Below are 14,600 nucleotides of genomic sequence, written 5' to 3'. Positions count from 1 at the left end.
TAATGAAGTCAGCCAAACATAAAGCTTTTATGTTAAATTGTAAAAGCTTGGTTTTTAAATTCCATGTAAGACCCTATGGTTAAATTCTGCTTTTATAGACAGATGGTGGTGTTTTTTTCTTTGTTTGTTTATTATAAATGTATTTGAGTGCATCTATTCAGCTCACTGGAAAAAAAAACCAATTTGCAATATTTTAATCCACACAGCTTAATTCCTTTGCAATCGCCATTTCAATGTAGCAGCAGATTTCCCTGCCACTATTGCTACAAAGGGCTTAAAGTTTCCCCATTGGTTTTGTATACTGGGAAAAAAAACGTAATTGAAGGGTTCCATCATTTTTTTGGGAGGTTTTTGTTTATTTGTTTTTCCTTTCTATAAGTGTCACCTAATCATTGCAATTCATATGTTCATAAATGTTGGAATTTAGCTTCTTCCACTATAATAAACCCATGAAATGGCTCTGTAGTCCTGTTTTTCCACGTCACCACTTTACTGAAACCTCATGGAATAGTAAATAACCTCTAACATAGCAAGTGAAGAATGCTACTTAAAACCAACTTCAACTGTAAATTTACTAGCAGCTCTATTAAAAAAGTATCTTTACAGTGTTTAGGTGTTCACATACTTAACAGAGCAACAGTGGTGCATTGCAAATGATGGCTATTCTACCTCAAGACCCTTCCCAATGTGCTCCATCAGAACTCTGCTCAGGGAAGATGCTATTTCTTGATTTGACAGATTAATGCAAACTTCATTACTTTAGCAGCAGGGCTCAGCAAAAACCTCACTGCTGCTTTGGCATTAAGTGTTTTTATCATTATTATTTTACACATACAGTATAGTTCAATAAAGAAGCTTCACTTTGGCAAAACAACCCCTCAGCTAGAGCCCCAGAATTCTGGTAGCAGATTCTCAACCAGCATACATTAATACAAAATACCTGACACTATACGAGCACCTGGCCACCAAGTTCTAGTTTTCCATTCTGTGTATGTTCAGTGGTTTCCCAGGTTTTTTTTCAAATGGAAAAGATGGGAATGAATTGACAGAGGTCGTCTAGGCCACCGCTTCCAAACCTGCTGTAAAATCCAAGGGCCAGATAAAAAAAAATCTGTGGAAAATGTTATATTGTTTTGTTGGTTAGAAGGCATATGAAAAATATTTAGCATTTAGGAAAAGTAAGTTCTACTAAATTAAAATATTACTGTATGTACCAGCTTAATGTAAAATATTCATTAGAAAAATTATAATAATAATTTGTGACTTTGCCACATAGCTGCTAACTCACACAAAACTGTATTCGTATGAGGTTTTACTTTGCTTTTTGTAAATACAATTATTTGCACATGACGAAGCTATTATCTCTTGTTTAGGATACCACCAGGGGCTCCGCACCATAGATTTACTCATATAGGTCTAGTCCATCCTTCTGTCCTAAGGTAGCATGAATTATGACCGAAGCATTTCTGAGATATTTTCCACAGGAAACCAGAGCAAATGATCACAACACTGTCTTTGGCCACAAATTCTATAAAGAGTAGTGATCACCTTGATAGAGAGATTACAGCATATTATACACTTTTGGTGTACACAGTTATGAATTCTGATTACAAAATATGCAGAACAAAAACTGTGCCCTAGTAAACTCAGCTAGTAAGTGCTACAGACCTCAGAAAAAGCCAACATTTCATTCTTTCTGTATTTTCTGTGATTCAGTAGTTTTGACCATACAGGTAAGAACCTGCATCCTGCAGCCTATCAGTTACTGAAAGATGTTCCAACTCTGGTCTGACACTGCCCTGTTGAATGCAATTGTGCATTCTTGCCATAATCGCACAAATCTTTGTAAGTGGCAGGAAAAGTCACTTACAAAGTCTCCAGTGCTAAAGTACTTATCTGTGTTTTTTAAAAAAAATCATGACAAAAATGTCAAATTCCATATGGTGTGAGCAGACTGTCAAAGGTCAACGTCCGCGGAACAATTTCAATGTTCTCTTTAAATAAATAGCATTTATTCATCAATACTTTTTTGAGCAGGAACCAGGATGTTGTTTGCAGTTTGATGTAGAGAGTTAAGAACATAAAATCTGTCAGTCGGCATTTAAGGAAACAAGCTCTGAAGGGATAAATAGTCTTTTATAAAGTAGTATTTAGGGCAAATGCATGTTAATGTAATTAAATGCTGCACCATTGGAAGTACAGAAAACCCTGCATTGTTTGAAATGCAGTTAAGCCTTTTAAATCAGACCATCATCTTTTCAAAAGTACATCAACAAAAATGACAGCCAGTAGAGGAAAAGAAAACCGTTAATACTAGAATATTGCTGAGATCTATTAATTAACTTCGGGATGTTCAAAACAATGAGCAGAGTGATATAGTTTGCTGAATGTATTAAGTTTCAAATATAAATTAAACTCTGCTATTCAAGATAATTAAAAGTGTTAGCTGCAAAAAAAAAAACTCCAAAAGGCTCCATTTTCCCTGCTGCTGACAAATCCAGGCTCAAATCCCCCAGCCCTGTGGGTCAGGTCCCACAGAACCACCATCACTTTCATGCAGATAAATGACACTTGCCCTCCCTTCAATGAATGAATTCTATGTGAAGTGGACACAAGAATCTGAAGTGAAAATTCGTGAAAAGCCGTGTTCTCCCTTTGTGCACGCAGCTGGTTTACTGCACGTGTCAGTCTGCAGCTCTGGGATTTGGGCCACGCTCACCAAAGCTGTGCGGCAGTCTCTGGTTATTCACACAAAAATAGGACAGCACTTCAAAGAGTGCACCGTGCAGGTTTAGTGCGTAATGAAGGTAAAATCCCTCCCAAAAATATACACTGATTTTTAATTATATTTGAAAAGAAAACATTCCTCGTAAGGACGGCATAAACAATTCCTGAACTCAAATACAAAATGTAAATTAAAATGCAATGTATCCTGCATGATGTTCTCCTGCTTTGCTGTTCACTTGTTCTGCAGGAGAGTCGTTCTTCCAGTAACAAACTGAAAGCACAATAGTCATTTACCTCTTTTATCATGTCAGTGTCTTTCTTACCCTTAGAGACTCCTGCACTTCAAAAATAGGCCAGTGGATACGTTAAGCTGATGTGTCACTGGCATTAAGGCAAGAGGCAAACCCTTGCTCAGAATTTAATTCTATTTTACAAAAAGCACTTAAATGGGATTTACAGCTTTGAAAATTTGAATTTAAAAATAGAAAAATAATTACTAAGAGCATTGCTATTGATTTAACAACTGAAACTTCTGATATTATATATTGGGACTGGAGATTTTCAGCCAGGTAATCAGAACGTATAGAAAGTCATAATATGGAAAACACTAAAGGCTATTATAAATCTTTTTGCATTCATACAATATTTTTCTTACATTAAAAATCAACGTTTCCACTGCCAGCTCCTAAAGCATGAGAAAAGAGAGAAATGTACAGAGAATAGAATTTTTCTTTCATTTTCACAAAAGTTATAAAATTGTTTCCCACTTTGTTGAATTACACAGATGTAAATAAGGAATGTTACTGTTTGCAGGAGTACTACTGACAATCTGTTCGAAATGGATTCAAACATCTAGAAGAACTCACTGTACTCTGCTTACACGAAATATTGCTTCTCAGCAGGGGTGTGGGTCACTGTTCTATAATCTAAATGTACCAAATGTTCTGGTGTGATTTCATTTGATTTCAGTGAAAGAGGTGCAAAGAGTGACAACTGCAATAATGACAAACACTTTGTCATTGCAGGACTATCATGTTTAACTGGTTGAGATGTCGTTTAGACTTGGCATATATCTTCAAATCTGCTGAAATTTATGCATTAACTTGTCGCGTACAATGTCACTTTGATTACTCTTAGTGCAGTGCCCGAAAAGGGGGTACTTGTCGCTGAAAGGTAAAAAGGAAAGAACATCTAGTGCCACATCAGGTTTTTAATGCTAAACCCCTGGAGATGCGGAGCTGGTCTGACGAGTTGATACAAACCAGTTAAGATAGAAGCTGATTCTGCTCCCATATCTCAGAGTGAATCAGGAACGATATCAAAGTGTTGTCATTATTTCTTGTCCTAATTTCTTAGTACTGTATGCAGCAGTTAAAAATGATCAGTCATTGCACTTTGGCTAATAAGTGTTTGCTGCAATAAACCTGGGAGCATGAAAACGTTCTTTATTTAAAGCAATAAGGCTTTTACACGCTCCTAAAGGAGTGTGCCATCTCATATTTTGCAAACTTCTCAGAGAGGAGCTTGACAGCAAACTGACACATTTTCCAGATATTGATTGTCCCTTGGTCTAGTGCTCTATAGCCCATTTCCTGATTTCTAAAAGTGAGAGTTCTGATTCAGAATCAATATACTGCTTAAACTGCCATCTTATCAGACCCTTCTTCAAGTGAATTAATAGAATACAGATAAAATGCCTATTCTTTTACAAGTGTTCCATGCTTTCATATATGCATTTATACACTAGAAATATTGTCTATTGGAATATTTGTTACGATGAAGTTTGAGAAGAACGTCATTTATCCTGTCCACAAAGCTGCGCAGAAAAGACTGACAAGTAGTTTCGCATCCTCTGTTTTTTAGAGAATAAGAACCTTCATAGCCAGAACATTGTACATGATGTATGAAGCATGTTCATTTTTTAATTACTGAAATTGTAAAACATTGAAAGGAAAACCAAAGTGGGAGAAATAAGTCTTATTTTTGCAACGTTTTAACTAGAGAGTTCTTACATGCTTACAAAGTAAAAACAGAATACAGCTACAGAACCTGTGTTTATATTTCAAATGTTTTTGACAGTGTTCTGAACCACAGGTACTGGAGTCGACTGTAAAGATAAACTACATGTGAGAATCAATTAGAACTGTATTTATACACACCCAGACTTCAAGGCTTTATTTGTTTGTTTGTTTCAAGCTTTCAGTCTGGGCTCAAGAGCACACCAAAAAAATCAGTATTCTCAGAAAAAGCACAGGATGGAAAAGCACTTAGTAACCCAGTATGTCCTATCAAAAAGTGGGAAGACTTAGCTAAATAACTTTGATACAAGTTTACTGCTATATTTTCTGTATATGTGTATTTACACACACACAGACAGACAGAATCATCTCCTTGCATATTTCTTATTAAATGTTAATCCATCATCATAATCAGTCCTTCTAAAGGTGCTACTGGTATTACAGACTATCTCAGATAGGAAAACAAACAGAAGAAATTTGAATTAGTCATACCAATCTGAATTATGTTTTCATAAAACTTATCTTAACCACAAGTAAATTATTCAAGGAAGAGGAATGAAACACTACTAATCACCTAACGTGTTTATTTTCCCCTCAATACATGCAAATTATCACTTGGACCCCACAAATGGAATTTGGTAGCTTCCAGAGGGGCCATTTTAGACAACCTCAAGTATGTCAGCTGGCTTCCCTTGGCTTGGGGCCCCCTTACATTTTGCACGACAGGAGTTAGCCCTGTGAGATGATTTTCAGGGGTCTGCAATATCTAAACTGGCACTAGACTTCTGTGTCAAGGCACACGAAAGCCTGTGGAACTCCCTTTTGCTCTGCTCTACGCTGTATGAAATAAATCAGAGTATTAGCATTGTACATGAATTTTACACTGCGGTAAAAATGACAAGTAGGAAACCGGAAAACAAAAGTGGTCTTCTGCTGATTAATATTTTAATACAATAGCATCTTCATGGAAACATTAACTTTATGCTCATTGGTTTGCATAAACATCCTTATACCATACTGGCAAAAAAAGATGACTTTCTGTCAGCAGTACTGATTTAACACTCGAGTTGGATATCTAAGGATTCTGCTATTGTTTATGTTCACTGTTGACTATTATCCCTCTTTCCCTGAGACAAAGCTGTCGAACTGCACAAATATTGTGTTAGCTCACTACAAAAAAGAGGAGTGGAAAAGGATGGCAGATCAGAGGCAGGTAAGCACAGAGAGATAAAAACAGAACATTGTTTATGTGGTATACAAAATACTTATTATCAATACTGGCAGGACAAGGAAGAAAAGATATGTATACTGCTATATCATTCTGTAATCTAGCTAATAATATTCTTACTGTAAGAGTCTATAGCGGCTAATAACACTAAGCTGGGGATGATCTGTTCATGCCACTCTACTAAAAAGCTGGTCTCCAGCTTTCCTAAAGATCAGGTTGCTACAGGGAGCAGATGGATGCAAACAGCACAAAGTACAGAGTTACAGCCAGTAAACCAGCACAGTGGTTGAGTTAGACCGATAACCTGAATTCTCACCAAGTTTTGCAGATGTAACAGTGTAGGAGAGTTTTGAGGATGGATCAAAGAACAGTGCTTCCAGCATATTTCTGTTGATACCCTTCTAAATGTACAAATGGTGAGAATAAAAATAAAATAAATAAATTAATTAAACACATATGTGTTTTCATGAGAATTAAATTAAAGCATGTTGGAGCCCAGCAACATGTGTCAAGCACAGTCAGGAGTTAGTATCTCATTAACAATAAAACATGCCAGACAGGATGAAGAAAAATCACAACAGGTTCTGAAGAGGAAACTTTCAGCAAACAATTTCTATAACTTGTATCTGATGAAACAAAAAAGGGTAATTTAGAAGAAGGGGAGAAACTAATCGAAGCAAGGCAGGAGAAAAGCAGACTTACAGCTCAGATTCCACCTTGAACAAAGAGTTCAGTCCTACCGCAAAACAGTGGAAGGAATTCAAGAAAGATAATAAAACTATGAAGAAGGAAAGTATCTTACATGTGCTGCCATAAAACTTCGCTAACTATGACAGTTGTAGCACATAGTTATCTACAAATACATGGCAGATCTAAATAGAAATGGAATTATCAGAAGAGTAAAAAAGCTGTAACTAACAGAAATGCCATTACAGAAAATAAAAGCCTTACAGCATCTTTAAGCAGTGAGCTCTATTGGAATATAGAAAAACTTCTCAGGGAAAGTCTCATTCCCTAAAAAATTTGAAATGAGACTGAAAAGCTGGTTGGGGACAATATATAAAAATAAACTAGAGCCATAAAACTGCCGAAATAATAAAAACGTTATATGAATTACCCAAGTATTAATATATGTAATTCACATGAAAGTATTACTGAAATATGTGAGCTGCTGCACACGTCACACAAAGCACAGGTGTTTTGATATGAAACAAAAGTACACCTGTGTTCTTAACCACAAACCAAAACATTCTTATACCACAGGTTATCTTGAAACTTCACGCACTAATGATGATTCCACCAGGCATATATGTAGGTGGGAATCTACTGTGGAAATTATAGTGATTTGAAGAAAAAGTAGGTGATCTGTCATAACACATTTGCCTGTCCCATCTCCTATTGCCATATAAACAATATTAAAAATAAAAGAAAATACCATTTTAAAGTTATTTTGTATGCTCCTGTGAAACTGTTGGGCAGAATATTTGGAGCAGAAAAGGACATCAAATTGTTTAACTGCAGCTTTCAACACTCAGTTCTTTGATCACAGTTGTTGTCTTAAAAGTTTCCCATGAAAAACATGCCACAGACAGTTTGATGTATACGTTTTACTCTTGCTTTTTTTATATGAAGTTACTGTTATTGAAGTATACACCAACTTCTGAAAGTAAAATAAAGAATATGAATAAAAAGCTCCAATCAATCAGCTCTTTTAGTGCAAACTAAATTAAGAACAGCGTTTGATCTGTTTGTTTCAAAAATTCTACAGTGCCTTCAGAATTAACTATGTGTCAAATATTGTTACCTTACCTCAGCTCATGAAAGAATCTCTCAAATACAGTTTCCATTTGACCCACATATCAGTTGCTCTTTTATGTTCTCACTCCCCGTACTACTGCATAAACAAAGCATCCCTGCATTACCGCTGTATCAATACCCTCTGATTAAAGAACTGCCTAAGTATAACACCGGTAACTACCAAGAAACTGTACAATAAAAACAATCTTACTTTTAATATTCAATGTTATTTATGCATCTCTTTGTTAGGTGAGAAGTTTAAGAGTTATTTAATTTATCATTTAAAACCTCCTTTTTCCTTACTGATCTTTCTATTCTCTTACACCCCACATTTCTTCATAAACCTCCTGGCAACGTCCCCCCAGCAAAGGTTTCCTGGAGCTCAATGACAGCTTTACAGCAGCTGAGCATCTTTTCATCACACACGCATTACTGATCGAATGCGGTGTTGGTCTGCCCGCAGCGTCACTCTCTTTGCTCAGAAAAGCTGCAACTCTTCCTCCAAAATAAAAGTCATGCCAAAAGATTCTTAAATCAAAGCAATTATATTAATCAACAGAATGCAAAATTTTCCACATTAATGGATAGCCACCAGCTGCAGTTGCACAAATTATAAAATGCGTAGTCACCATGTTTAGATGTTCCAGTGAATACTGTTCCTCTTTGCTGCCATCTACAGACACATTTCAAATCTTTAAAAAACCCTCTCCTTTTCACTTCCAGTTATAATGACAGGGTATCAACATGTCCTACAAAACAGCTCATCCCAAACATTTTTACCTCAACATATTAGAAGCTTCAGGCAAAGCTGAGCCCAAGCGACAGGTCGTTAAAAGGTATTAGGATGTTGCTGCGCTGCACGCTGAGTGATGTTCGATCCCAGGTGTTCCACAGGCTGCGTAAAGTCCTTGGCTGGGAATTAGGGGCTCACGTTCCCTGTTCAATGCATGGGAAGAGTTAAGTCGTACACATATGCCCCTCAGAAGTCCGATGAGCTGCCAAAAGTGAAAAGGAGATTGTAAATCTCTAGTATGGGTATCTTAAGTACCTTTGCTAGAGCCCTCAGAATATCTAGTGCTTAATGGTTGCGGCATTGACACCTGCTTCAGACACCACATTTCCAGTTTTGCAACTGTATGTTCTAACAGGCAGGATACAAAGTCAGTTTTCCTCTCTCTTTAAAAATGAAAGTCAGCAAGTGGTATGTTTTTAAAAGACTGACACCTCAGACGTGGAGACAGAATAACTCAGTAAGGTTGCTGATCGGTATTAAGTGACTTGCACACCCAGTTAAGTATAGAATCATAGACTGTCCTGAGTTAGAAGGCACCCACAAGGACCATCAAGTCCAACTCCTGTCCCTGCACAGGACAACCCCATAGTTCACACTGTGTGTCTGAGGACATTGTATAGTCTCTTCTTGAACACTGTGGCAGGTCAAATCTCATTTGAAAACAGGGCAGAGCAATCAGCATTTACACACCTCTGCTAAGGGAAAAGTACTTATGAAATCACTGTATTTGTTGAGACAATGTATTCTACTTCTCTGGTCCAAGGGTTCATGCAACTGAACCAGCGACTCCCAATATAACGAAAGACCCATCTTTTGTTTTAAACTTGTAGCAGTTAGTTGTGATTTTTTTTTCTCCTTTGCAAAATTAAACACAGACAGAAAGCAAATAACCTTGTGTCAAATAGGCACCAGGGCTACAGAAGCAGATCCCTTAGTGAGCATGCCTACAGCTGGAAGTGAACGTGGCATTTGATACGCAGTAAATTGATCACAAATAACGATCAGCCCACAGGTCAGTGCGCTCCTGCAGAGCGTCCTCCCTGGGGAACCTTGAGCCAAGATGTCCCACAAGCTGATTTTAAACAACTTTGAACCTTAAAACACTTTGGTGTTCTGTTGTAAAACACACTTCACTGAAAGAGCCATTGGAGGAAACAATTATTTTGCAAATATAATAGGCCCAGGCAGGATCCCTCAGCAAAACATATTTTAATAACGATTTTGCAAGACCGGCTGTTCTACATAAAGGCAGGAACATCTAATAGGGCAAAAAGCCCCTACTTACATGCCCCCAAAATCCCGGCCACAATTTCCTTCCCCTGTTCCCTATTGTTTGGGTACTTCAGGGTTTATAGACTACCCCAATGCATACAATACCCTTCCCCTCATCAATATGCATTCCTGGTCCTTTGGCTACACTTCCCCCTAAATTAACTTGTAAATACAGGTATATACAGGTGTCAGTATATATTCTGGGAAGAGACTGTGTTTTACATTAAGAATTCATAGTCTGATGTCTCTTGGTCCTTCCCCCCTGCTGGGGTCAGGCGCCAGGCGCTCAGTTATGTGAAAACAACAGTTCTTTGTCAAACGTTCCTCACAGCTATCTAATCACGAGGCCTAACTCCGCAGCCTCCGCGGGCATCCCCACCGCGGGACGGAGGGAAGGGGGAGAGGAGGAGCGGAATCTCCTGTGTGAATCCCATGACCCCGCTTACCGGCGGCTCAGGCGCCACCTCGACATCGGAGGGTGCGGCCGGACCCCCGGGGCGCCGCCGCCTCAGGTGCCGATACCTCAGGTACGATACCTCAGGTACCGCCGCCTCAGGTACGTTCGGCGCCTTCCCGCCCAAAGCGGGACCACAGCTCCCGGCATGCCCCGCGCCAGCACGGCCGCGGCCGTTGGCGCGCATGCGGGGGCGGGTCACGTGACAGTCGGGCTCGATCCTGAGGGTCCCTGCCAAGCGAAATAATTCTGTGGTGACACCCAAGTGACACAAAAGAGGCTGAAGGAAAGGTAAAAAGAAGCAGCTCGGAGACAGAGTACTGCTGTGGAGGTGACAACTGCATCCAAGGTACAAAACGTTATGATATTATAGTTTCGAGCGTTGACAGACTTGGTTTTAGGCGCCTTTGTCTCTGAGGTAGTTAAACAAAGTATACTCAGCTGGAAAAATGAGTTAATGATAGATTGTTGTCAGTAAGACATTAATAATTCTTTTGATAATAAGAATCTGTTCTTTTGTCAACTAAAAAAAAAAAAACCATAGTAAATAAAGAATAAAAATATTTGAGATTTGTAATTCTCTCATTTTCATGACTTTAGCTCAGCCTAGCTTTAGTTCATAGACTTCTCAATGTCTTCTCTGCCTTTCCAGGAACTTACATTTCTCTGGTAATTCAGTCTTACACTTCTGTTACTGTTTTCCCCCAAGAAAACGTCAACGGAATATGTCACTCAGTCTCATTAACTGTGGTAAAGAATGTGTTGCTGTGTAGTGCTTGCACCCTTACATTCAGTGCTTCAGAACAGAGGGCATCAGACTGGGGACAGAAATCAGGTTCTAGGGGGAAAAGAGCCCAAGGAATCGCTTTCATCACTCCTCTTAATAGTTAGCGTCAAAAGGATTACCTCACAACCCAAATGTACTCACTGTTGGCAAATAACATATTTTTTTCCCAAAAAAACCCCTCAAACCTAAGCATAAGTGCAGTTTTAATCTCCTCATTCTTTGTCTAAACAGGCTTAGGCATTTAATTTTCTGAAGGAGAGTAAGTTGTCTTAAAGTGTTTTTTTCCAAAAAACAGCATAGCTGTTTTGAAACTCCTTTATTTAAAGGGAATATGAAATATTAGAAAACACATTCCAATCTTTAAACCATAGCAGCGCAGAGTATATGCAAGACAAAAGTATTTGCACTGTAATTGTCTTTTATATTCTTTTTTTTTTTTTTTAAATCTTGTATATTAAATATAAACATGAACAACTGAATTTCTTTCTTTTTAAAGGGAACAGTTAATGGAAAAAGTAAACATTGGTGAGTTCTTCCATTATATTGCAATTTTTCATTTGTGCTACAAAAAAAAAATGTATAGAAATTAATGTTTACTACTTTTTCTACCTAGAAGCTGGAAAAAAACAGTCAAACAACTGAAGAACTATAAAGAGGAGACAAAAAAGAAACTGGAGGAAACCAGCATAGAATCAGAACAGGTGAGACCAGTTACGTAATTAACTGCAAGTAACAAGATAGTATTTCAGCATAGGCACCAGGTAGCTCTTTAATCTCAGATATAGGTCGCTGGTGAAGCATGAGGTACAACCTTGACCTTTTAAACTAAGCAGCATTTATCACGCTTAAAAAACCCCACAGTTTTTATCTTTTCTGTTAATCTCTTAAATTTAGTGGGGCTTGTAAGAAGATCTTCTGTTCCCACAGCTGATTGTTGTTATCAGGTTGAGGATATCTGCATTCAACAACCAAACCAAAGTGTTGTGGCCAAGAAAATTGCTCCCCAAGCTGCTCTTATGTCACTGTACATGACATCATGCAAAACCACATTTCCCTCCCACCCCAAGAAGTCATTTGTCCTTGCATCACCTCATCCTTCCACTACTCCACCACAATATCTAAATTATCATAGCTTGCATGGATTACTCTAGTAGTTTGGGGTGAAAATCTCGGGGGTTTGTTGTTTTATAGGGTATTAACCAACAAAAAGCAAGATTAAAAAAGAAAAGATGCCCTGGTCTGAGGTCTTACATGCTGCTTATCAGTCCAAATACTGTTTTGTGATTACAAAGAGACCTTAATAGCAGTTGTAATTACGCTGTCTTGCCTACATCACCCCTAGTGTGGAAGCAGCTCAATGGAGCCCCAGGGGCCTAATGGATAAAACACTGGGTGTAAGGCAGGAGTAGTGGGTTTGAGACCCCACTGCGGTGACTCGGCCCCTCCCAGCAGGCGTGAGGCCCTATATGGGGAACGCAGCGACTTGAGGAAGAGGGGAGAAGGGCAGCACCCCAAATAGCAACAGCCGGACCAATCCCCAAAAGCCAATGCAACGCAAGCAAAACCATATCGCAACATTGGGAGAGGTGGTAAGAGGTGACAGGGTCACCCTCCACCAAAAACAGCTCCTGCAAAGCAGAGGAGACTAAAAAAAGTGAACAGAAGGCTCAAAATGCAAAGCAAAAGAAACTTTAAAAAAAGAGTGTTCCTTTTCTAAAGGTAGTAGAGAGCTCAAAAATGCTGACTTGCAGGGAACAAGGTTAACAGCAGAAAAACAAACAACCTGCTTTAAAGCAGTTTTTAGTGCTAGAGTTAGGTTGTGGTTGGACTCTATGACCCTGAGGGTCTCTTCCAACCAAAAGAATTCTATGTTCTTACTCTGGTTTTGACAGCCTGCAGCTAGAAGTTGTGCAAAACGAGCCAAAGAACCCCAAAGAGAACAGCTCCAAAAAGGAGCTCAAGAAAGCCAGCACATTCGTTTCAAATGGGGAAGCAAAGAAAAGAGGTGGGGGAAGTACTTGGTAGCTCATTATCAGTCAGGATTTCAGTTTCCTAAACTTTGTTCCTTCCGCAGAGGTGGAAAACAGACCCCTTTTCTGGTTTTGTTTGTTTTCTCCTCTTTTGCCAAAGGACACATTTAAGCAGCAAAGAATATTACAGGCACAAGATAGCTTCAAAGGACTGCTTCTGTCCTGAGAAAAGTTCTACTGCAGATATTCATGTTTTGTTGATGTTCATTAACCAAATATTCATCTGAAAGCTAACAGCGTATTTTCTTCTCTGCATTCACGTCTGTTTCAGTGGTTCGCCTTCCTGTCCTTCATACATTTCCAGATACCCGTTCAGAAGCCGTGCTTACCTTGTGCGTGTCGATTCAGCAGCCTTCTCCATAGTTGATAGTTCTTGTACAGCTGTGTAATCAGCTTTATAGAGTTGTATTAAACTGCTAAAATTTTAATATCGTCTTTAGTAATGATGAAGATTCCCCAGACGGTCATCAGCTTCATAAAATACTCCATCTTTTCCCAGGAGAAAAGGCAAGATCATCTTCCCACTCGTGCCTCCTTGGAGAGCAGGACAAGGAGCCAGCACCTCCAGCTCAGCCCCAGGAATCCCACGTGAGCTGGGCAGGAAATGAGCTCATGTGCTGGGGTGAGTCCCAGCCCAGGAGAGCATCCCCTGCGAGGAATCCAGAACTTACCTCGAGCTGACGTGCTCGGGTAGGGCTGCGTCACTGAGAAAGCCTTGCAAAGAAAAGGTGCTCACAGGGCACCTGTATCTAGGGGACACAGGAATGCTCGTTTAAATCATAAACTCTGATTTGAATTAACTCATACCTTGGCTTTTTTGACTTAGGTGCTTTCCATTGTGAGGCTGATATTGCCAAAACTGCTATTTATAGCAAAACAATTCTTCTTTATTGTAACTGTAAACTATATGCTGTTGATATGCCACGTCTTTGCTTTCATAACTTTTGCCAGCTTCAGATGAAGGCCTGGCCGGTGTTACCAAAACCCATCTCAGACTGGTTTGCAGAGGGTTTGCGTGAAGGCCGAGTCACGTCGCTGTGGCTGGATGCTGACGTGACTAGGACGGGGAGGAACTGGCAGGACTGGCTACTTCTAATGGTAGATGATATCTGGGTCACGAGAGAACATATGCCTTGAACTCATTTTAGGAGTATATAAGGAATTCACCAGGTGTGTGCTGTTATACCACACATTGTCTTACCTTCAAGAGAATGACTGGAATTTGTTTAATCTGTCTGACCGTGGACCAGCATGCTAGGCGAAGAGTAGTTGAAGCAGATGACTTACATCATAATGTGCTGAAGACTATTATAACACGGGCAGTTTCATGCTTGTTCGACTGATATTATTGTGGGTGTCTATTACAGGCCACCAAATCAGGGTGAGGAAGTTGATGAGGCCTCTACAGACAGCTGAGAGCAGCCTCACAATCACAGGCCCTAGTTGTGGTGGAGGATTTGAACTTCCCTGATGTTTGTTGGAAGGACGACTCGG

This window comes from Nesoenas mayeri (assembly GCF_963082525.1).
Source record: "Nesoenas mayeri genome assembly, chromosome: 6".
In the NCBI taxonomy this organism is placed as follows: Eukaryota; Metazoa; Chordata; class Aves; order Columbiformes; family Columbidae; genus Nesoenas; species Nesoenas mayeri.
The sequence above is the reverse complement of the archived record's forward strand: the minus strand, read 5'-3'. Positions refer to the sequence as shown.